The 24,813-nt window shown below is 43.1% G+C and overlaps 1 protein-coding gene and 1 pseudogene across 2 annotated transcripts in view; one reads left to right on the forward strand and one right to left on the reverse strand.

Moving 5' to 3' along the window:
• The window catches only part of Nhsl2 (NHS-like 2), a 283,200-nt gene that overhangs the window by 130,511 nt on the left and 127,876 nt on the right, over window positions 1-24,813 (reverse strand). The gene's annotated exons all lie outside the window — the stretch shown is intronic.
• On the forward strand, window positions 16,379-17,465 carry LOC106000659 (annotated as a pseudogene). Its single transcript, XR_001175799.1, has one exon. The product of XR_001175799.1 is annotated as an S-phase kinase-associated protein 1 pseudogene (transcript).

Raw genomic sequence — 24,813 nt, forward strand, 5'->3', positions numbered from 1 at the left:
AACTCGTCTCATGAGAGAGAGCACATTCAAATAATGGTTAACATTGTTCAACATTTTATTAGCTATTATTTATTTCTTACCGTATAAGTGTTTGTGTTAAGAGCAGCAACAACTTCTTAATCTTTTACTATAAGTGCTCATGCTGAGATTAACAATCATAAAATAATCATTAACTAAAATAAAATAATAGCAAAAACGTTATCATAGATATTGATGTATAGAAAAACCATAGCTTATACAGGCTCTGATACTATCTGTGAACTCAGGCATCCCCTGGGGTCTTGGCTCAAGTCCTCCATGGATGAGGGAGACTATTGAATAATTTCACATGGCTCCTGCTCCTTCCTCAGGCAGGATAGCAACCATGTGTACTCTTGTTTGTGACCCTGGAGCTTGCCACAAATCAGGGACAGGGTGGATGCCTGCTACATGCATGAAAGAAGCCAGACATCTGGTCCTTACTAAGGAATTGGACCAGGAGGATTTGGGGCCCACTGCCTGCCTCCACCAGGCCACTCTGGGTAGATGGTTAGATTTGATTCTCCTAACACTTCTCCACCATCAGTGTTGGGCTTGCCCAGGCTCAGCTCATGCAAGCCAATCACTCACTTTTCAGACTTTTTTTGGCATACATACATATATATATATATATATATATATATATATATATATACACACATACATACATACATACGGTGAAAATACCGTACAGAGGGGTTACAATTGCATGGGCAAGGTAGTCAGTGCATTTCTTATCAAGCTTTGTTGCCTCCTCCTTTGTTTCCCTTTCCCATCCCTTCCCATCTCCCATCCCATCTGTTCCCCCCGACCCCGCACCAAAGTTATAAAGTTTGTTTTTCGACCTAACATTTTGTATATCTCATTGTTGCAATGGGTCCACATGTATCCCTATTTAAACAATTTGTTTTTTCCCTTCCCCTCCACAAATTATACCAACATCAAATACAGTGAAAACAGGGTTATACTGTGGGAGAGGGACATACAAAGCAACAAAGAAATCATCTTATAAATATGTTAGACACAATAGCAAGAAAGAAAAAAACATTTGAGTCCTTAGGACTCAGACTTTTTGAGCCAGTTGTTCAAGTGTTCCTAGCTTACAATTAGCCCTGATAGGCATGTTTACATCACAAAACAATTTGGGAAAGGCTACAAAGCAGGGCACCTTTTCACCTACCAGAATGGGTTTTAAAGGGACATTTACAAGCACAATTCAGATCTCAAACATTGGATGACAGCACCTAGCACACGGACATAACGAGACCCTCAAAAGGAAGGGGCAAAAGCAAGGCTCTGGACTGTGCAAATACCCAAATCTGGATATGGTGTGGTTACACACAGATGTGTCCATATGTGCAACCTCACCCTGCACTTGTGCAACCACCCTGCACTTGTGCAACCAGAAACAGAAGCCCAGATCCTGAAAAGCGTCTTCATCCCCCATGACCCCTGCAGAGACCCTGCTTAGCAAAATGCATGGGTGAGTCCTGCTGCGTCATCAACATCACCAATAACCAAGATGCAGCTCAGTCTGATGTTTTATCTATGGCACAGGAAGTGAGGCAAAAGAGGTTCAAACAGCTACTGACCTCAGGAATCCAAATCCCTGCACGCCTTTTCATCTGTCACCTCCACTTTCCCTGGCTCGGCCAGCAGCATGACTCATTACTCAGCAGATCATTTTTCTAATTAAGGGAAACGATGGATGGCTATTTCCCCATACTTGGGCAAAAGCCTCATCTACTTGGTTCCTTTTACTGGAATTACTCAGCTTTAAGTGGGGAGGGCTCTTTCCCCTTAAAAAATAATATCCGAAAACCTTATTCTCTCAATCATAATTGTAGGTGAAAAGGAAAAGAAACTAAGGGCTTTGACAAAAGCAAAAATGTATGCTCACCAGGGGACAGGACAGCCTCTGCTGGGCATGTTCTATGAACTCACCCTAGTTGGGTTCTAGGATGCTGGCATACATTCAACCTTTTTGTACTGGCGCTCAAACTCAGAGCCTGGGTGCTGTTCCCTTAGTTTGTTTTTGCTCATGTCCTACCACTTGAGTCATAGTTTTACTTCTAGCCTTTTGGTGATTAATTGAAGATAAGCATCTCTTCAACTTTCCTGCCCTGGCTGGCTTCAAATCTCAATCCTCAGATCTTAGCCTTCTGAGGAGCTAGGATTACAAGCACTCTGCTCACATTCAGCCTTTTCATACAACCTGCCCCCTACTTCTCTGCCCCCACTCCCAGCCACACAGCTGAACTACTCACTTGGAGGAGGTATTTTACTCTGCAAAGAAATGGGAAGGGTCTTTGGGCCTCTGAGAAGGAGTCACAAAGTTCAGCCATCATCCTCACTGGCCTAAGCCTGAGCAGATTGAGAGCAAAGAATGTGGGTGTTGAAGCTGGTCACTGCATTCACTGGAGCCTTGTGCAAGCTGCCAGCAATAAGAGTCCAGTCCTGAATCCACTTGCATAGGGTTAGCTTCCCTGCCTTGCCATGGAATCCTTCTGCAGCCAAAGGATCACTCAAGAGACAATTTTTTTCAACCTATTCCTTCCTCAACAGTATGAGTAGCTTAGATGCCAGCATTCCTCCTGCTCAAGTCACCAAGGACAAAATTCTTCAGTGTTGTCAGCAAATCCAAATGATTGGTCCACATGTGATACCAAAGGCCTAAGTAGTGACCCAAAGAAGGCTGGATGTTCCCCTTAGATCTGAGAAGATTGAGGACAAACCTAATCTCTGCAGGTTTTAACCCTCCAAATCTGCTTCAGTGGCTGAAGTCGTATTTGAGGCTCAGGCCCAGGTCTCTCAGAAGAGACATGTGTCAAGTGAGATATACCCAGTCTAATGCCAACAGCATCAATTCCAATCAGGTCTTATCAGGTCACTTCAGTACAGTAGAAGCAATTATGTCTTCCTTTCTTAAACAGATTGGAAATAGAGAGTTGGAGAAAAGAAATCTGAAGGAGGTCAAAGAGAAGGAATGGTTGCCATATTGGGTTGTCAGGCCTCCTTCCAAACTCACCACCCTTACAGATGTTGGCTAAGTAAACATATAACAAAGCACCTGAAATATCAGGAAGAAAACTAGCTTGACTTCAAACACCAAGCTTTTTATCAAATCTGTCACCAACTAATTCACCTTCTCTCTCTCTCTCTCTCTGAGCTTCTCTTTAGATGACATAAGTGATTTTTTTCTGAAGTCCTTAAAAATGAACAGCCTTGCTTGCAGTCATCCAACAGAGTGGAAAGCAGCCTGAGAAGATGTGAAAGGGCCCCTGCCTCCTACACATGCAACTTGAGCAGACTGAACATCATCCACTTCATTCTCAGCTGGTGTTGAACCTGCTGCCAATTCTTTGCTTATGGAGTTCCTAGCACATCTCTGGCCTCAGTTCCTCCTCCTCTTCTTCCATCAGCAGTAATCGCAACTCTCTTAGCCCTTGGAGTTTCAGTAAGCTCAACACAGTGGTGGTAAATAGTTGGTCAGACACCCCAGCCCAACTTTCTTTCTCTCTGACCTGCAGATGCCTGAAGACCGATTGTGGTGGACCCACTAAAAACCATCCATCTTCTTCAAACGTCAGTTACTAAGGTCCTTGGAGATCCACGTTTCCACTTCCCACCCAGTCTCTACGGCCCTTCCTGATAAGGTGACGGTTGAAATGTCAGACTACATACCTACTCATTTCAGGCCATGCCCTGGTGTGTGCTGGAGCTGCAGGAGGGACCAGGTGAGAGGACGACGCTGCTGGGGAAGCCCTGGGGTCTAACCTTCTGACCAAGGGAACAGAATTTCCAGACGCAGGCCGGAGGAGGAGGGACTAGCAAAGGAGAGAAGGGAAAGGAGGCAGGACCACAGCTAACCCCTTCTTTTTGCTTCCTAAACTCAATCCAGATTTGCCTTCTGACTTGAAACTGATCCCTGCGGCTCTGACTCGTCCTCTCTTAAAGTCATAGTCTCCTCTGTGGGGGGAGTGCAACTCTCACCTGACCAAAAGAGTCCCAGAGGCAGAACACTTAATGCTCCGCCTCGGCCCCTCCTGATCCAACTTCAGAGCTGAAAGCAGCCAATTCAGGATCTCTGCTAGGTGACAACATGGACCTGTCTGAGCCTTACCGCCATCGTAGGAAGGCAGCCAGTTTCTCAGCACTGGCATGTTAGGGGCCAAAGCTGAAACTTCAAAGGCGTGTCAGACAAGGAGCACTGGACCAGGAGTCCTGGCTTGCTCACAGCTCATGTCATCATGCGTAAGGCAATTTTCTTTTCTTGGACAGTTTCTTTTATTATTATTATTATTGTGTGTGTGCCTGTGCTAGGGTTTGAATTTCGTCATTTGGATTTTTTCGCTCCAGCTTTTTGCTAGTTAATTGGATATAAGAATTTCTCAGACTTTCCTGTCCCCCTGGCTTTGAACCATGAGATTCTCAGATCTCAGCCTCCAGCATAGCTAGGATTATAGGAGTGAGCCACTGGTACCCACCCAGATCCATTTTATTTTGTAATTATTTTTTTGTAGTGTGGGATTTGAACTCAGTGCTTTGTGCTTGCTAGGCATTGCTCCATGTGTCTTCTAGACACATGGAAAGATAATCATGGTAGCACTACTCAGCTCCTAGGTTACTGCAGTCTCCTGTTAGAGCAAAGAGGAACCCCTGAGGACCTGATATTTGTCTGACTGTACTGTCTGCCCTGGCAACCAGGCATTTACCTGAGCAGAGAGGGGCCATTCTGCTTGGTTGAAGGGGGTGGCATTTGGTGTGAATGTGTGAGTGGGCAGGTTGAGACTACATTGGGGAGATGCCTGCCATATGGGAGGAATAAATTGGCTCTAATATTCTTCCCAGATGTTAAAGATGCCTTGGGATTTGCCCTCCTGGGGTACAAAAACAGGCTGCTAGCACATACTCCTCTCCCCGGTGTTGTGTCCCCATACTTCCCATTTCTTCCTGTGGGCCATCACCCTAGCAAGTCTGGGTCAGGCTCTGACCTTGGTGGCATACCTTAGCTCTTACTACAGGGTCCAGTTTCTCCTCCTCACCCTACAACATAAATATGGCCTCCCCTCCACACCTAGGCTTCTATTCCTTTTCATCTTGTCTCTGGAGTAAGGGCATAGCCTCTGAGTTTTCTCCTTTGTTTTCCCCAAAGAGCAACACACAGACCTGTTTCCTTTTGAGGCCATGGTTCTTATCTATCTCCACATCAGAATCTCCTCAGGAACTTTGGAAACTATTTCTTTTCAATCCCTTCCCTCCAGAGTCAGATTCCATTAGTCTAGGGTGCAGCCTGGACACTTCTATTCAAAAATCTTCCTAAGCCAGATACCTGTTACCCTAGCTACTCAGGAGAGTGAGATCTGAGGATTGAGGGTCAAAGCCAGCTCAGGAAGGAAACCCTATGAGACTCTTATCTCCAATGAATCACCAAAAAGCCAGAAGTGGAACTGTGCTGTGGCTCAAGTGATAGAGGGTTAACCTTGAGCAAAAAAGCTCAGGGATAGCTCCCAGGCCTGGAGTTCAAGCCCCAGGTTAGACAGATAGACAGACAGACAGACAGACACACACACACACACACACACACACTCACACACACACAAGCTTCCCTAGAATCACAAAGTAAAGCCATGTACTAAAATGCAATTTACAGTACAGTCAGATGTGCTTCTTGGTTAATACAGTCAATGTAATTGGATCTAACAAAGCATCTAATGATTATCATAATTTCCAAGTACATAGTGATAAGCATAAATGGTATTTTTGAGATACCTACAACTGTAACGTGATTTGAAAATAGCTAAAATTCTACAGGTGACAGTCACAGGCATTACTAATAGTACTGTTTTATTGCTATGGACACAATCTTCTTGCTCTTCCACTCCTTACCTATGTAATCTGGGCATCCTCCTTAGCCTCGTTGTGCCTTCTTCTCATCTGTGAAATGCTGGCTGCTGTGTGGATGAAATGAGTTAATGAACATAGGTAAGGTGCTTGGATCAAGGCTAAAGTGCTCACTAAGTGGTAGCTTATACTGTCACCCACGAAAGGTTGAAGTCATTTCTCTAACCAGCAGGCAAAGTTCTATTCCCAGCTAAGTTTTCCTAGTAGGCAAACATGACTTTGATGTGGGAATGGGGTAGACCTCTGTTGCAGACCGCTTTGGTAGCATGTATGATACCCTGGGTTCTCTTCTCAGTACTGCTGAAAAAAGCAAAAAAAAGCAAAAAAGATTGAAAGAAAGAGATGCAGGCCCAATGATATATCATGCATAGTCTTTGGAATGAGGGTCTGGGAACTTTATATATTTTAGGGATAAGGGTTGAAACAGGGTCTCACTATGAATCCCAGGCTAATGTTGAACTCTCCAATCTCCTGCCTCAGACTCCTAAATGCTGGGATTAGAGGCGTGTGCCATTATGTTTGATCTAAATGGAAATCTTTACATGTCTTCTTTATAATATTGCCAAGGCCAAGTCTTCCCAAGCCTAGGAGTGAGTTCCTTTTCAGGGACTGTGTACTCTCAAGGTTCATGTTCTCTAGTAAGTTGCTTGCGGTTCCTCTCACTTTTTTCCCTTAGCCACTAACAATTATAACCTCTTACCATGGCCTCGAACTTCCCATTTAAGGGGCTAGAATTTTCCAGCAAATTTCTTTTTTGGGGGGGGGGTCCGGTCATGGGGCTTGAACTCTGGGCCTAGGCGCTGTCCCTCAGCTCTTCAGCTCAAGGCTAGCACTCTACCACTTGAGCCACAGCACCACTTCCGGCTTTTTTCTTTTTTCTTATGTGGTGCTGAGGAATCGAACCCAGGGCCTCAGGTATGCAAGGCAAGCGCTCTACCACTGAGCCACCTTCCCAGCCCTTTCCAGCAAATTTCTAATCAGAAGTGCTCCTTAACTTGAAGTTGTCAGGAAGTTGGTTCAGGAACAGGGTGTGGAAACTTTAAAACCATCCCTCCAGGGTACATATGTACCTCCAAAGAGGCAAAGACTTGCCTAAAGTCATTTGGCAGTTTGCTAGTAGTGTTGGGCCTAGGGCTCAGATTCCTTTAAGGCCTCTTTGTATACACCAAACTCTCTGTCCTTTTTGACTCCCCATTTTCCTTGAGCCCCACCATTTTCTTTTTCTTTTTTTCCCCAGAAAATATCTATCTTTTTAATTTTTTAAATTTTTTGTTGTGAAAATACCGTACAGAGGGGTTACAATTACATGAGCAAGGTAATGAATACATTTCTTATCAAGCATTGTTGCCTCCTCCTTTGTTTCCCCTTTCCATCCCATCCCATCTCCCCCCACCCCCACCATTTTCTTATAAACAAGCCATCAACCCATCAACTCCAGCCCTGATTCAGGTGTCTTCCATAGGTACTGCCATTGCAGCATCTTCCTAGCCTCCATGACTCAAATCTCAACTTCCAGGAGAACTTTCTGCTCTGGGCTTCTGCCCATGTCTCCAGCCAAGAATGTCCAGAACTTGGAAGAAGCTAATAGTTACTGAATCCAAGTTGCTCACATACCACCATTCTCCACATCCTACTACGTGAGAGAGGAATAAACTGAAGTCACTCCAGGCAATGGCCTGGCCAAAGTATCATAGTGAACAGGTCCAAATCCCCAGGTCAAAGAGTTGTACAATTGGGCCACAAGTGGTTTAACTTCATGCTATGCCTTATGCCTATTACATCCTCCCTCTCAGAACTCCACTCCCAGATCCTATTGTTTCAGGCATCAAGTGGAAGTACTGTTCACTGTTTTCATCAAGACCTAAAGCACTATTTTGTCTTCTATGCACTCCATTTGGAAAAAGCAGACAAAGCTCCATCTTCTTCATCCACTCCTCTTATGACTCTATTTTTTCCTCTCAGATGAGCCTTGAACTCAGGGCCTAGGGTGCTGTCCCGGAGCTCTTTAAGGCTAGTGCTGTACCACTTTGAGCCTCAGCACCACTTCCAGTCTTCTGGTGGTTAACTGGAGATAAGAGTCTCATGGACTTTACTGCCTAGGCTGGCTTTGAACCATGAGCCTCAAATCTAAGTCTCTTGACTAGCTATGATTTTAGGCATGAACCACCAATGCTTAGCTCCTCCTAAGACTCTTGAAGTTGCCTTCTAGCATCTACCAGCCCACTCCCTGCTTATCTGTTCTAGCCATAGGCAGGCCCTTCCTATTTTCCAGAGGTTGTCACAAATGTGTCTGTTAGTTTAGACCCAAAACTAATTTGCCAGTCTTGTATTACTGGAATATTTCCTTGTTGCCTTGAATCTACTAGAATATATTAGGTCATCTTTAGCTTCCCTCTGCATCAGGCTCAGCAGAGAATGGACATTTGATCTTTGAGAAATGAATGAATAAAAGAAAAATGCTAGAGGGGAGAGGGGACAAGCATGGTGGCTCACACTGTAATCCCAGCTATTTAGGAAGCAGAGGTAAGAGGATTGTGGTCTGAGGTTGGTTTGGTAAAAAAGCTTGAGGGAAGTAGCCCAAGTGGTAGAGAGCTTGTCTAACAAGCATAAGCCCTGAGTTCAAACTCCACTACCATCAAGAGAGAAAGGCTTTGCAAAGGACAGAGCAACAAGTTACAGACAGTTCTGCCCTCTACAAGCTTAGCACATAATTATGAAGATTGGATCTAGAAAATAGTAATAGATGAGTATGAGTAGAGAATGAGGAAGCCAAATTTGATATTCCCTTCAGAACAAATAGGCATCTGTGATACTGACCCCAGGCAGGAATGTAATAAGCAGTTGAGTACAGCAGTGTCTGGTCAAATCATAGAGTTGAGGTAATCTGAGGTAGCATCTAGGATCAAAAAGTAGGGAAAATCTCTGATTATATAAAATAATAAAATAATATTTATTGAAAGGAACTTCAGGAAATGTTGTTGTTTTTGTTTTATTTTCTTTTTGTCTTGTTTGTTCATTTATCTGTCTTTGGGAGGGCAAGGAAGAGCACAGAAATGAAGGGACAAAGGGTGAACAAATGCTGAAAATGAACTATACAACTTATGGGTAGGGAATGGAGGGAACAACTGGGTGAGAGCAAGGGAAGGGGTAACATTGTTCAAAAAGAAATGTACTCATTATCTGACTTATGTAACTGTAAGCTTTCTGTATATTACCTTTATGATAATTAAAAACACTAGGTTGAAAACTAACTTTACAACTTTGGTGGGATGGGGAGACAGGTGGAGTTGGGGAGGTGGGGAGGGTAGGGATGGTAGGGGAAAACAAAGGAGGAGGTAACAACGCTTGATAGGAAATGTACTCATTACCTTACTCATGTAACTGTAACCTCTCTGTGCAGTATTTTTACAATAAAAAACATATAAAAAAGAATGCAGTGAGAAAAATAACAATTAATAGTTTTCCAACCAAACCTCAATTACTTTTTTTTAAAAAGTAGGGATCAAGCTAGGAGCAAGTGGCTCATGCCTGTAATCCTAGGTACCCAGAAGGCCGAACTCTGGAGAATCAAGTTTTAAAGTCATCTTGTGCAGAAAAGTGCTTAAGACTCCATCTCCAAATTAACAAAAAAAAATCAGGGCTGAAGGTGTGGCTCAAGTAGTAGAGTGTCACCAGAGCAAACAAGCCAAGCAAGCTCAATGCTTTCATCAAAATCCTGAGGGTTTTTGTTTTTGTGGGTTTTTTTGGTACTGACAAAAAAAGAGAATCGTGTCTACAAAAAAAAATTGTGAGTTGTGAATACCATATATAGTTTCTAGAAACTAAGAAGGGTGAAGTTTCATATTATATCTGTACTCCTCCATTCATATGTTGAAACTCTCATCCCCAGGGTGGAGGTACTTGGAGGTGGAGACATTGGTAGGTGATTATGTCATGAGAGTGAGGCCCTCATCATGAGATTAGTGCCCGATGAAGTGCACCAGACAGCTTGCTTCCTTTCTCTCTGCCATGTGAGGGCAAAGGAGAAGAGGGAGGCCTGTAAGGTAGGAAGAATGCTCTCACCAGGCACAGGATACATTTTACCTTGGACTTTTGACTTCTAGAACAGAGAAAAAAAATTGTTGTTTAAGCCAGTCATTATAGGGTATCTTCGTATAGCAACTCACTAAAGTAGTAAGTGACAGCAAGTTCAGCAGAATGGAGAAGTTTCTGGAAACATTCCTTCAAGCCCTATTATGTAGCTACAGAGGATTAGGAGGCAGAGCTGTGTGTGTGTGTGTGTGTGTGTGTGTGTGTGTGTGTGTGTGTGTGTGAACACACACACTTTGACCTCTAGGGGACACTTAAGGCCTTTTCTCCCTTCACCTTCAGGGAAGACAAGGGCAAAATGCATCCGAATCTCTTGTCACTTGGTGTGGCCTATGGACCTCAGTATCACCCTGACTTCAGAGCTGGTTAGGAAAAGAAAACTTTACAGCAAGTGTTGTGGCTTGCACCTGTTGTTCCAACTACTCTGGAAACTAAGTCAGGAGGATCCCTTGAAATCATATGTTCAAGGCAAGCTTGTAGCATTGCAGAGACATGGTCACCAAACAAACAACAAACTGCATATACAAAACAAAATGAAAAATGTCATGCTCCTCTCTACCTTCCAAACCAGAATCTGTACTTTGCCTCAATCTTTAACATATGAACTATCATCCAGGGATCTTGCTTGTTATGTTGCTTCTTCACATTGAAAAACAAGGAACAAAGACCCAGAATGATCAATGTTCTAGGGCTGGGAAGGTGGCTCAGTGGTAGAGCGCTTGCCTTGCATGTATGAGGCCCTGGGTTCGATTCCTCAGCATCACATAAGCAGAAAAAAAAGCCGGAAGTGGCGCTATGGCTCAAGTGATAGAGCACTAGCCTTGAGGTGAAGAGGTGAGGGACAGTGCCCAGGCCCAGAGTTCAAGCCCCATGACTGACAAAACAAAACAAAACAAAAACTGTTGGTGCTGGGAAGGTGGCTAAGTGGTAGAGCACTTGCCTTGCATGCATGAGGCCCTGGGTTGGATTCCTCAGCACCACATAAGCAAAAAGAAAAAAGCTGGAAGTGGTGCTGTGGCTCAAGTGGTAGAGTGCTAGCCTTGAGCTGAAGAGCTGAGGGACAGTGCCCAGGCCCAGAGTTCAGGCCCATGACCGGACCCCCCCCAAAAAATAATAAAAAGATCATTGTTCTAGGGTTAGCGCTTTAGAGGCCAAGGAAATGTGAGTCAGCTAGAGTATGAGCTTATTTTGAGGACACCCCTCAGACAGGTAGAGCAACAAATTTTCAAGTCATCCATTCCCCAACAGTCCTAGCAAGCAGCTCAGCCCTATCTCTGATGGCCTCATAAGGCCTTGTAGTTGTCACAAAATCTAACCCAACTGTAGCCCAAGTCTAGGGCAGGGGTCTGAGTCCAAAGCCAGATTTTAGCATGATGGCTCTTGCCATCCAAGGCACAGCTAATAGAGGGTAGAGAGCACTTTCATTTGGGGACATTGGCTCCCAGCAACCATCCTCTGTGGGCATTGCTATATGAGCTCCAGTGTGTGTTAATTTTAATAATGGTATTAACAAATCTAAGAATAACATCAGGTAGTGAAATTATGGATGGCTTTTATTCTTTATACTTTTCTGTTTTTATAATTAAATTGTTTCTATATTATTAAATTGTGTTAATATACAAATTGATAAGTAACAAGGATTTATTTTGAAACACAACTTAACACAAAGAAAAATCATGGTATAGCTATGTACATGTGACTATATAATATGATGCTAAGTGAAATGAAGTCCAACATATGGAAATAAGAAGAGGTTTTTCTTTGTTGTTGTTGTTTTAATGTACTATGTGATTTCTTTTTTCTTTTGTGATTTCCCCCCTATGGTTTATCCCCTGTTGTCACTGAATTAAATTTTGGTACCCTGGGTATTGTATATACATTTATCTGAATTAGGGAAAGGAAGGGGGACAATAAAAAGGTGACACAAAGGACAAATGTTGAACCAATGCAACAGTGATACTCACACGACAATATTTTGGAAATGAACTTCATAATTTGGGGGCTTGAGGGGAGGGAAAGTGGGAGAGAAATGACAGAGGTGGTAACAAGTTCAACAAGAAATATTCTCACTACCTTATGTATGCAACTGTAACCCCTCTGTACATCACCTTCACAATAAAATTATTTAAGAATCATGGTAAAAGCCAGGCGTCTGTGAGTCACGCCTATAATCCTAGCTACTCAGGAAGCTGAGATCTGAGGATCACGGTTCAAAGCCAGCCTGGACAGGAAAGTCTGTGAAACTCTTATCTCCAATAAACCACCAGAAAAGTGGAAGTGGTGCGTGTCAAGTGGTAGAGTGCTAGCCTTGAGCTGAAGAGCTGAGGGACAGCACTCAGGCCCAGAATTTAAGCCCCACAACAAAAAGAAAGAATCATGGTAAAATACTAGTTTAGACATTTGTGCTGTAGATCTTGATTTCAGGGGGCCCTTAAGATAAATGACTGAGCAAGAACCGAAATGCGTGGCAAAAACTGAAGATGGACAAGCCTTTATTTTGAAGATGAGTCAAAGGTCAAAATTTGAGTCTCTTGGAACTGCCAAGCACTACCAAGGCCCTAACCTGAGTAACTGGGTTCATTTCTGGAAGCAGAGAATCTTAGAAGAATCTAAGATATTATAGAACCAATCCTATTCTTTTCTTACCACAATAAGGCATTGAGGCCCAGAAAGATGAAGACCCAGAATTCTGTACCTTTTCCAAGGCTTTTTCTCTGCCTGTGTCACCTTCTACCTGGCCCTATGCTGTCCACCTAATATCCTTTCATCCTATATGCTAGTGAGTTACAGCTTCTATACTCACAAAAGACGCAAGATGGGGCTGGAAAGGTGGCTCAGTGGTAGACCACTTGCCTTACATGCATGAGTCCCTGGGTTCGATTCCTCAGCACCACATAAGCAAAAAGAAAAAAGCCAGAAGTGGCACTGTGGCTCAAGTGGTGGAGCACTAGCCTTGAGCTGAAGAGCTGAGGGACAGCGCCCAGGCCCAGAGTTCAGGCCCCATAACCGGAACTAAAAAAAAATACAAAAAAAACAAAAGACGCAAGATATGCCTACAGCATTCATTCAACAAATGACTGAGCACCTACTATGTATTAGGCACTTATCTAGGCCCCCAACGTACATCAATGCCCCCCCCCAAATCTCTGCCCTACTGCAAGGTAAATTCGCTGTGTTTATTCACTCAGTAAATATTTATAACCTCTTGTATCAGGCATAAGCACTTTATGATCAATGTGGTTGTTTACCAGTTTGGCTTCCTCTCTTCCCTCTATTATGTCTTGTGGATGTAGTGCATGTTCGCAGAATGAATGATCAAGAAGATGGAGTTTGGGGTAAGGGTGGGGTATGTTCACTGGTCTAACATGTGTGAAGACCTGGGGTCCATTCCAAGCATTTTTTTTAAAAGATAGGAGATATGAATGAGAAAGACAAGCAAGAGTGGAAGGCCCCGAGTTCAAACCCCAGTACTGTCATCAATAAAAGATCACACTGCAATTTCAATGCTAAAGATGGCTCTGAAACCTGATCCTGTGTTAGCTGGAGGACCACTTCCTGGCCTGCACTGCCTACAGCTCAAATCTTTGTCACAGGGAAGAAGATCAAGGGCTAGGTCCCTGGGAAGATCTCCATCCTATCAGGGTCTCCTTTCTGAAGACAACTGCTAGCTTTAGACATCCTTGCTCCATAGTTTGGGGGAAAGGAAGAGTAGGCACCCTCTCACCATCACTCTGTGTAAGGACTAGTCATGTAGAAGTACATTTTATTTTTGTGTTAAAAATAATGCCACCACATATGAGCCTTCAGGAGGCCGAGATCTGAGGATATGTTTGAAGCCAGTTCCAGCAGGAAAGCCCGAGAGACTCTTATTAACCACCAAATTAACCAATTAAACACCAAAAAGTGGAAGTGGAGCTGTGACTTAAGTGGTAGAGCACCAGCCTTGAGCAAAAAAGCTAAGGGATGGAAGAGGAGCTGTGGTTCAAGTGCCACAGTGGTAGCCTTCAGTACACAAGGTCAGGGACAACACCCAGGCGCTGAGTTCAAGCTCCACGATTCTCTCATTCTCTTTCTTTCATTCATTCATTTTCTCTCTCTCCCTCTCTTCTTCCCTCTCTTCCACCCTTTCTCCCTCCCCCCCCCCCCCCCCCCCCCCCCCCCCTTTCAAAGGAATTGCCCCCCCCCCCCCCCCCCCCCCCCCCCCCCCCCCCCGCCTCTATCTCTGTTAAGAGAGATTGCCCAGACCCTGAGTTCAAGCCCCAGGACTGGCACCAAAACCAAACGAAAACGAGAACAAAAAGAAAAAAAACGTAAGCAAAGATAACGCCACTACTGAAACAGCTAGACATTAAGTGTCTGCTGTTCTCGTGCTCTGTCCCTTTAGCCAGAGGCAGTTTGGGCATTTGGCAGTCAGTGGACATTGAGAGCCCAGCAATCTGCAGCTGCATCGCAGCGCCCCCTGCCGTCCATGAACCGTCCTGGCGCCACCGCTCTGCAGCTGGGAGGTGCGGGGAAGAGCGGGGGGGGGGGCGGGGGGGGCGCTGCTGCCAAACAGCATCCTGTTCTGGAGGTGCTGGGACATGGTGACTCATCGCGCCGGCTGTGCCCGCCCCGGCCGCCCCCGCTGACTCGCTGGCTCTGTACGCACCTGGTGACGCTCCAAAACGCACAGAGCTGTTCACACGAAAAGCAACCCAAGGGCATTGACTCCCCCCCCCACCTCAGCACAGCTGCACTTGATCCACCAGTGCTCTCACCCTGTTTGCCCCAGACCATCATGCCAGCTTCCGTTGCTGGGAGCCCCACTCACCTCCGCTGTCACATCAATCAAAATAGGTTCCATTTACTATACTGCCTAATACAAGGGAAATGGGGTGAGAGAAAGGTGCGGTGAGTGCCAGGGTCACGCAGCTAAGGAGCAGGAGAGGGATTAGAACACCCAGTTATATGTAACTCCAAACCTCGAGGCTCCCTTTCCACCTATTGAGCTGTATTGTTCACCACTTACACATAGGAAGGTTAGATTAGACAACATAATACAGGATTTTGAAAATTAAGCACTATAATAAACTTGAGATACCTGTAAGCAGTGCCCATCTATGTCAGCCGAATGGAACATAGGTGAGAGAACTGAGCTGTTTGGTTACATAGCATCTGAACATGCCCAAGAAGCCAACCTCGGTTCCTGCTTGGGAAATGTCTGCAGGGTTCTAACTAGACTTCAAAGCTGGTTCATGCTACTGAACGCCTTTCTGGACTTACTGCTTGGGTGAGTGGGATTGGAGAGTCTCTAGGGCCGTGAGTCCTACCTTCTTAGTACTTGCCACCATTGGTACCACTGAATAGACATACCACTGTATGACGAAGTAGATCTATAGTGACATAATGAAGTTAAATATGGATGGCACTCTCTAGGCCTCTACTCACCACCATGACAAAAATGCCAAAGAACAGGGGAGTGTTACGTAGTCAGTGGACTCACAGGCAACCAGAGCTACCTTAGAACTCAAAATTGCAGGTTTTTTCTTTTCTTTTTTTTTTCTGTCAGTCGTGGGGACTGAACTCTGGGCCTGGGCACTGTCCCTCAGCTCTTCAACTCAAGGCTAATGCTCTACCACTTGAGCCACAGTGCCACTTAAGCTTTTTCTGCTTATGTGGTGCTAAGAAATTGAACCCAGGGCCTCATGCATGCAAGGCAAGCACTTTACCACTGAGCCACCTTCCCAGCCTCTCACAACTGAGTTTTGATGTTCCCTGACGTGTTCCTTGTCCACATTTTTTGTTTGTGTGGTTATTTCTGAGCGGGGAAAAAGAGACATTGTCCTTACTTTGGGACACACAGCAGTAGACTAAATGTACAGAGTCAGTGTTCATAATTTAGGAGCCTAAAGTTCAGTCTTTTGCAAATGCATGTGTGTGTGTGTGGGGGGGGTTATGTGAATTCTTTAACCTGAACATCTCTGATACAAGCCCTGATAATTTTTGTGAAGGAGAAAATTGTTACATAGAGAAAGATGAAAAATGTGAGCTGTCTTTAAACAAATCTATAAATTTGTTGCCATTCCAATCACATTTTCATAAGAATATTTAATTGAAAATGACAAACTCATTCTAAAAGCCCCCTGAAAGACAATATGCATTTGAAGATGTAAAACAATTTTGGAGGAAGAAAGACAATGAAAAATAGGGTGTGGTTCTGACACAGAAGACAAGAGTAGAAGAGAACAGAGAGTCATTTAACCACCTTACATAAAGATGATCAATAAACAATAAAAGTGGCATTTACAGGCAGTGGTGAAAGAAGGGACTTGAGCAATAAGTTGTTCTGAAACAACTGATTTTCTATTTGGAAAAAAGTGACATTAGTAAAACTGACAGTTGTCTTCGTCTTTCTCTTCTCCTTGAGCAGACAGTGCCCCACTCCCAGCAGACTCCTATCCACCATCTTTTTGAGACCAAACACCATGCCTTCAATTAAGTTACAGAGTTCTGATGGAGAAATATTTGAAGTTGATGTACAAATTGCCAAACAATCTGTGTCCATCAAGACCATGTTGGAAGATTTGGAAATGATAAAGGAAATGATGACCCAGTTCCTCTATCAAATGTTAATGCAGCAATATTAAAAAAAGGTCATTCAGTGGTGCACCCACCACAAGGATGATCCTCCTCCTCCTGAGGATGATGAGAACAAAGAAAAGCGTACAGATGATATACCTGTTTAGGACCAAGAATTCCAGAAAGTTGACAAAGGAACACTTTTCGAACTTATTCTGGCTGCAAACTACTTACACATCAAAGGTTTGCTTGATGTCATATACAAGACTTTTGCCAATATGATTAAGGGGAAAACCCCTGAGAAGATTCACAAAGCTTTCAATATCAAAAATGACTTTACTGAAGAGGAGGAAGCCCAGGTACGAAAAGAGAACCAGCGGTGTGAAGAGAAGTGAAATGTGCCTGACACTGTAACACTGTAAGGTTTGTTCCAAATACTAGTTGCACTGCTCTGTTTATAATTGTTTATATTAGACAAACAGTAGACAAATGCAACAGTACATCAATTGTATTAGCATAATATTGTCCTCATTACAAGTGTAGTTTTAATACACACCCCAAATGTATGGCTGAGTTTCTTCTAGTCTGAGTGAAAGCTTCTCTTTTCTTTACTCTGAATACAGCAATTGTGGGTTCTCTGTGGAAGTAGCATTTTAGGATCTCTCTCTTTCTGTAAGAGCAATTTCTGCATAGTTTATTATCCAGTTAACTTTAGTTAAGCTTGCAGAAGTTGGCATTTTAAACAAGTTGCAACAAGGCTTCTGATAGAATTAACAAAATATCTTTATTTACAAAGTGAAAACTGGAAAAAGGCTACTTGAAATTAGTGTTCTTAGTGGTGTTTTTACAGTCTAGCCAGGACCACTGGTATGTAGGAAGCAGGACTCTTAGTTGGAGCTGAGGACTCTTTTTCACCTAAGTTTTAATCTTCTCAACTTTGAATACTTTGCCTAGAGATTCAGTTACTACTGAATTTATGTGGGTTTTTTTGGGGAGGGGAATGTAACTAGGCAACTGGTTAGCTTTTTGATTAAAAACACTTAATTCAAAAAAATGGACAGATCTCTAGTAAAGACACAAATTACCAGTATCACCATTGAAATATATATTAATACAGATGCTTCAGACATCAAATGAATAATGCATGGCTATTATTACACTAACACAAACTCCCTAAGCCTACCTAAGAAGAAATAGATTGGAATAATTTTCTAGCTATTGAGAAAATAGACTTACAATTTTAAAACTTAAAAAATAAATGTCCAAGTCTATATGGTTTCACTGGTAATTCTACCAAGTTTTTAAAGAATTCTATCCTAATTCTTCAAAAAGTACTCCACCCTAGTAGCAAACCAAACAAGAGAAATCCCATGATTATAGTAACTGTTGCATAAAGGCATATGACAAAAATCCAACTCTCATGATAATTTTTTAAAAGTATCCAAGAGATAGGAAATGAAAGGAATTTCAACTTTAAATATAGACTTAGCCAGACCTTATACCTGACCACGAATATTCTTTCATAGAAGGCACAGTAGTGTAGGCCTGCAATCTCAGAACTCAGGAGACAGAGGCAAGAGGATCAAAAGTTTGAGGCTAGCGGGCTTTCCAGTGAGAACCCATCTAAAATAAAAGTCATAAAAGTAGAATTGATGAATTGGATTTTGTCAAGGTTAGAAACTTTTGCTCTGCTATACATGCTGGGTACATCTATAATCCTAGTTTTTCAGGCGACAGAGGTCAGGAAGATTGCAGGTTGAGGCCCCGCCTAAGCAAAAAAGTGCAAGACTATTTGAAAAACAACTAGGCATATGACTCAAGTAGTAGAGCTCTTGCCTACCAAGCACAAGGCTCTGAATTCAAACCTCTGTATAGCAAAAAAGCTTTTGCTTTGTGGAAGATCCGGTTAAAAGGATGAAAAACAACATGACTAGGAGGAAATATTTGTAAACGAAGTGTCTGACAAAAGACTAGAATCTACAATGTATAAACAATTTTAAAAACTCTTGGTAAAAAATGACAGCAACCCAACTAGAAAATGGCTTAAAGACTAAATGGATATACAGTGAAGAGGCTACATAGGTGGCACATGAATTCATAAGAGATGTTCCACATCAATAATTATTAGGAAAATAACAATTTGGAAACACTAATACTAATTAAAGCTCCTTTTTTGTTAGTATCACAGTTTGAACTTAGTACTCCCTGAGCTGGTGCAACTTGTCTTCTCATGGCTGGTGCTCTACCACTTGAGCCACATCTCCAGGCTAGTTTTTGCTGGTTATTTCTGCAGATAGATCCTCATGGACTTTTCTATCCAGGCTAGCTTTGAGCTGTGATCTTCTAGAGCAGCTAGGATTACAGGCATGGTTTACCTGCACTCAGTTTTAAATGGCTTTTTTTTTGGCAACATCCAATGTTAAGACTGCTGATCCTTCATGCATTATTGGTGGGAATGGAAAATGACCCAAAAATCATATTCTTGAACATTTATCCTGAGGAAATGAAAACATGTCCACATAAAACCTGATAGGTGAATGTCCATAGCAGATTCATTGGTAATAGCTCAAACAAGAGAAAAATACAGATGTCCTTCAGTGAGTGAACATATAACTATTTGTGATATATCCAGGACATGGAAACAGAGTGTTAAACAAAGGAACAAATACACACATAGAATAGATCACCATGCTACCTAGATAGATTTCCAGATAATTATGCTAACTGAAAGCAGTCCCTAAGGGCTGTACAAACTGTGACTGTTTACTGTCTAACTTTGTTGAAGACTAGGTCAGTGGTTGATCCAGTTCAGCAGGAAGTCATGTGGGAGGAGAGTGGGTGTGGCTATGTAGGGCAACCTGAAGGTCTTGATTGTGATGACACTGCTCTGCATATTGATCATATGTATCAGTGTCAGCATCCCACTTTGTACTATCCAAGGGTTTCATAAGAAGTTACCATTGAGAAAAATGGTGAAAGGTACATGGGATCTCTCTGATTTCTTTCTTTTTTTCTTTTCTTTTTGTGGATGTGTGTCTCAGTACTTGGGCTTAAACTCAAGGCCTCCTGCTCTTGATTGGCTTTTTCACTCAGAACTGCCACTCTACCACTTGAGCCACACCTTCAGTTTCTCTATTATTGCTGATATAGTATGTAGCTCTACCATTATCACAAAATGAAAAATTTACTTATGAAAATTACATTAGAACCACATGTCCCAACAAGGAACAACAGTATTATTACGTAACCATGTAAAACTGCGCTATATACATAAGAATGATTTAGAAAAGGGTATACACTCTACACTCAGAATTGTGGTTACCTCTGTGAGCTGAAGGTAGCAAGAAGATGATTTTAATGATAGCTATATTGTGTGTGTGTGTGTGTGTGTGTGTGTGTGTGTGTGTGTGTGTGTGTGTGTGTGTGTGTGTGTGTGTGTGTGTGTGTGTGTGCTGGTCCTGGGTCTAGAACTCAGGTTCTGGCCCCTGTTGCTGAGCTTTTATTCTCATGGCCAGCACTCTATGACTTTGAGCTGCAGCTCCACTTTTGTTTTTTGGTATTTAATTGGGGGTAAGAGTCTTATGGATTTTCCTGTCCAGGATGTCTTAGAACTGTGATCCTTGGAACTCAGTCCCTTGAGCTGCTAGGATTACAGGTGTAAGACAGTGGTACCTGACCCAATTTTTTTTTAACAGTGAAAATATTCATGGGTGAGGATGTACCTGAGTGGTAAAGCATTTGTCTAGCATGCACAAGTCCTGGATTCCATCCCCAGCATTGGAACCACCACAACAAAAGCATTATGTATTACATGTGCCTTAAAAACATTGTCCAGATCACAACTCCACTGTTCTGGGAATTTAAATCTTTTTTTTTTTTTTTACTGGACTTGGTTTAGCCGTAATTCACAAACATTGTGGCTATTGGAGGCAGCTCATACTCCATGTCCTTAAGTTGGAAGACAATGGCTCCTGAGCTTGGAAATTTGGAAAGAAGCCTCACTAGCACCAAGGCTACCTTGCAGTGAAAAAGTATCACTTGGAAGTGTGATTCCCCACTACTGCTAACCACACATTAAATAATATACAAACATAAATGAGTGCTAACCAATGTAGCAACAGTTCCCCTAAGGCTTGAGCTATAAACTTTCATGTAAGTTTCAGTCCTGGAGGAGCAAGGACACTCCCTATTCATACCTGAGAATATGTCTGCAAGCATGAATAAAAGCTGGACCTCTACAACTCATTGTATCAGACTTATTCTAGGGTGGCCTCAGAGAATGCATTCTTTCAATCAATCCTTCATTCCCTATTTATTGAGCACCTATTGGGTGCCAGTACTGACAATAACAGTGATCCTGCCCCCCGAAGCTCCCATTCTAGCCAAAGAGCAGAGAGTAAGATCAATAAAGAAATCACCCAGGAGGAAACCAAGTAAGAGGAGAGCAGGGATTGGAACTTTGGAAATGTTGGCCAGAGAAGGCCTTGCATTGAGGGCCATGTTTTGGTGAATGTTGGAAGGAAGTGGAAAAGCCAGCCACATAGATTATCTGGTTATCTGGTCAATTTCCATTTGCCCCATCCAGTTCTTCTCCCCCTTCTCCACCCAATTCATGCCCTGGTAAACTGACCTTTGATGGCTGCATTGACAGGTTCTTTTGTCCTTTGTCTGGGAGTCACATTTGACCAATGGCAGGCACCTGCAAAGAGATGATAAGGAAAAGAAAGTGCAATTAAAGTTTCTTTCTCAGCTGTCTATGAACAGTCTTCATGGCTTGGTTTCATCCCAATACAAAGACCATAGCTCCTGTGGGGTGAAGCTCTCCACTCAGCAGCCCTTTCCAATTGTCAGGACTACTCCTACCCAGGACCCTGCCTGACACATGGAGTGGACGAGGGATTCCAGGCAGAATGCAAGCACAATACACAGGGCACACCTGAAGGATGGTCAGGAGGCCAAGGTGACTGGCATACAGATAATGGTAGGGGTATCTGTAAAAGAAGGTGTTAAGAAGGTGAAGGAATGGGGCTGGGAAGGTGGCTCAGTGGTAGAGTGCTTGCCTCACATGCATGAGGCCCTGGGTTTGATTCCTCTGCACCACAAAAGCAGAAAAAGCCAGAAGTGGCACTGCAGGACCACAGCCAGGCCCAGAGTTCAGGCCCCACAACCAACAACAACAGAAAAGGTGAAGGAAGCTACATAATGCATGACCTTGAAGGGTACCACAGGGACTTTGATTTTTGGCCGGGTGCAATGGCTCATGCCTGTAATGGCCACTACTCAGTAAAATAGATATCACTTGTAATTCCTGCTATTTGGGAAACAGAGATCCAGAAGATTATAGTTTGAGACCAGCTCTGGGCAAAACTGAGGCCTTATCTTTACAAATAAACTGAGTATGGTTGTGTGCACCTGTGATCCCAGCTACACAGGAAACATATCATGGTTTGAGGACAGCCAGTGGCAAAAACAAACACAAACAATTCATAAGACCCTGTCTGAAAAACTATTAAAGCAAAAAAGGGTTGAAGGTGTGGTTCAAGTGACAGAGTGCTTGCCTAGCACATGTGAGGCTCTGAATTCAAATCCCAGTATGGGGAGAGACAGAGAGACAGTGAGTACAGAGAAAGTATATTTTATTATTTATAGCTAGTGTATATATGCTAGCTATCACAATTATAGAAAAATTCTTAGTATAAAATGAATTAATCAAGTCAAAAATATTCTATTTCTGAAAATTTTCCTCTTTGAAAACGTTCACATATACTTCTTTCCTAGCCATTACTGTAAGATAAAGTAGTAGAAACTGGGATCTATTTTACATAGATGACTGTAGAGATAATATCTATTGGTCTGTTAAAAACTGTTAATTATGCCATAATGCTATTGTGGTTCCTATGCTCATATCTTAAGTTGATGGACCACTGTGACTTCCCAAGAGAGAAAATGAAACAATGACAAACATCAAGATCTTCCATATGCCTTCACAGAGTAATTTTCTTCCCACTTTCTTTCTTTCTTTCTTTCTTTTTTGGTCAGTTGTGGGGCTTGAACTCTGGGCCTGGGCACTGTCCCTCAGCTCTTCTGCTCAAGGTGAGCGCTCTACCACTTGAGCCACAGCGCCACTTCTGGTTTTCTAGTGGTTTATTGGAGATAAGAGTCTCATGGACTTTCCTGCCCAGGCTGGCTTTGAACCGTGATCCTCAGATCTCAACCTCCTGAGTAGTTAAGATTATACTCCGGCGCCTGTTTTAGAGAGCACAAGCGCTCTGAGGATGGAGGTCTAGTACCTACTAGCCAAGTGCCTCTACCTCTGAGCTACTTCTCCAGGTCAAAATTAGGTGGCAATTGAAGGACTGAGACAGAGTATGTCCAACAGCATCATCTTGATAACAAGGCTACCACAATAGTCCAAACTAGAGAGGATGGTGGCTTAGTTTCAAGTGATGGCAGAAGAGGTAGTGAGAAGTAGCTAGATTTAGAATAGCTTGTAAGGGTGATGCAGAATTCTTTTCCATTAAGATGGCCAGAGCACAAGCATAAACTCTGGACCAAAACATGACTTTTTCAAATGTCACCATCATTATGCAGATAACTGAAAGCTGTCATACTATAAGATTTCAAAAGATTCTGAACTTGTGTGGAACACACAACTGTAGGACCCAGGCTCTGCCCTAAAGGTTCTAGTCTTTTATGAGGTGGTGCTGGATGCCATTTTGTCCTCTGCTCTGGATACTTAATTGCCTCCAGCCACCTCTCCCTCCATAAGCCAGCCTAATCAGGTCAGCATGCTGTACCTTCTACCCTTTGCCCACTCTAACTCACAGACTGACAGCACACAGAACACATCCATCAACCACTGAGCAGCTAGTGACTTAGTCAAAGAGGTCATCAGATCAGATGTGGCAACATCTTCCAGAAATTTAAAAATAAGCCTGGGAATTCAGGTACCCAGCAACCATATGGGCATCATTGGGTGAGAAGAGAAAGGGAGGGGAAGCTTGTCTCCCCACCCCTCCCCCGCCCATGCTTGGGAATAAAGTCATCCTGGCGTGTTTTGGTTCCCAATGGATTTTCAGAATAAAACAGGTTGCTTTGAGCCAGGAGCCAGTAGCTCATGCCTGTAATCCTGGCTACTCAGGACGCTGAGATCTGAGGATTACACTTGAGAGTGAACGCTGACAGGAAAGTCCATGAGACTCTTATCTATAATTAACATAAAAAAGCTGAAAGTGGAGCTGTGGCTCAAGTGGCAGAGCTCCAGTCTTGAGCAGAAAAGCTAAGGGACAGCACTCTGGCCCTGAGTTCAAGTTCCAACAAAAAAAAAACATAACAAAAGAAAGGAAGAAAAAAAAAAACCCTGGTGCTATGGATTCATGAGCCCTTAGCAAAGGCTTCCAGCTGGAAAGTAAAAAACAGCACATAATTTTGGAGGGCTCATTCTAAGGCCAGGAAAAACTGAGGGTTTTTTGCTGATGTTCAAAAAATCAATCCAAAGAGATCAGCTCCACAGCCAAAGTCAGCAAGACTAGAGAACAAACTGCTTCCAACAAGGGGATGGATGATCTTCATCAAGCCCCGGAGCCACTCTTCCAAACTATGAGCCCTTAGGCAAGATTCTCAATCCTTCCAGCACCTCAATTTCCTTTGTCCTTTTTCTTTTCTTTCTTTTTTTTATTGTGAAAATACTGTACAGAGAGGTTACAATTACATGGGCAAGGTAATGAGTACATTTCTTATCAAGCATTGTTGCCTCCTCCTTTGTTTCCCCTTACCATCCCATCCCTTCCCATCTCCGTCCCCCATCCCGCCCCTTCCCCCCTTCTCCTCCCCGTCCCCCCATCCCCTCAACCTCCATCCTCCCCCACCTCCCCCTCCCCCACGCCGAAGTTCATTTTCGACATAACGTCTTGTACATTTCATTGTTGCAATGGGTCCACCTGTATCCCTGTATCATGATTTCCTTTTCCCTTCCCCTCCACAAATTATACCAACATCAAATACAGTGAAATCAGGGGTTATACCGTGGGGGAGGGACATACAAAGCAACAAAGAAATATCTTAAATATGTTAGAAAAAATAGCAAGAAAGAAAAACCATTTGAGTCCTTATCTTGGGGTTCATATCACCTAATATCAACTTATCTTTCTTTTTTTAATTGTGAAAATACCATACAGAGGGGTTACAATTACATGGGCAAGGTAATGAGTACATTTCTTATCAAGCATTGTTGCCTCCTCCTTT

The sequence above is a fragment of the Dipodomys ordii genome, unplaced genomic scaffold (genome assembly GCF_000151885.1).
Source record: "Dipodomys ordii isolate 6190 unplaced genomic scaffold, Dord_2.0 Scaffold232, whole genome shotgun sequence".
NCBI classification, from domain to species: domain Eukaryota; kingdom Metazoa; phylum Chordata; class Mammalia; order Rodentia; family Heteromyidae; genus Dipodomys; species Dipodomys ordii.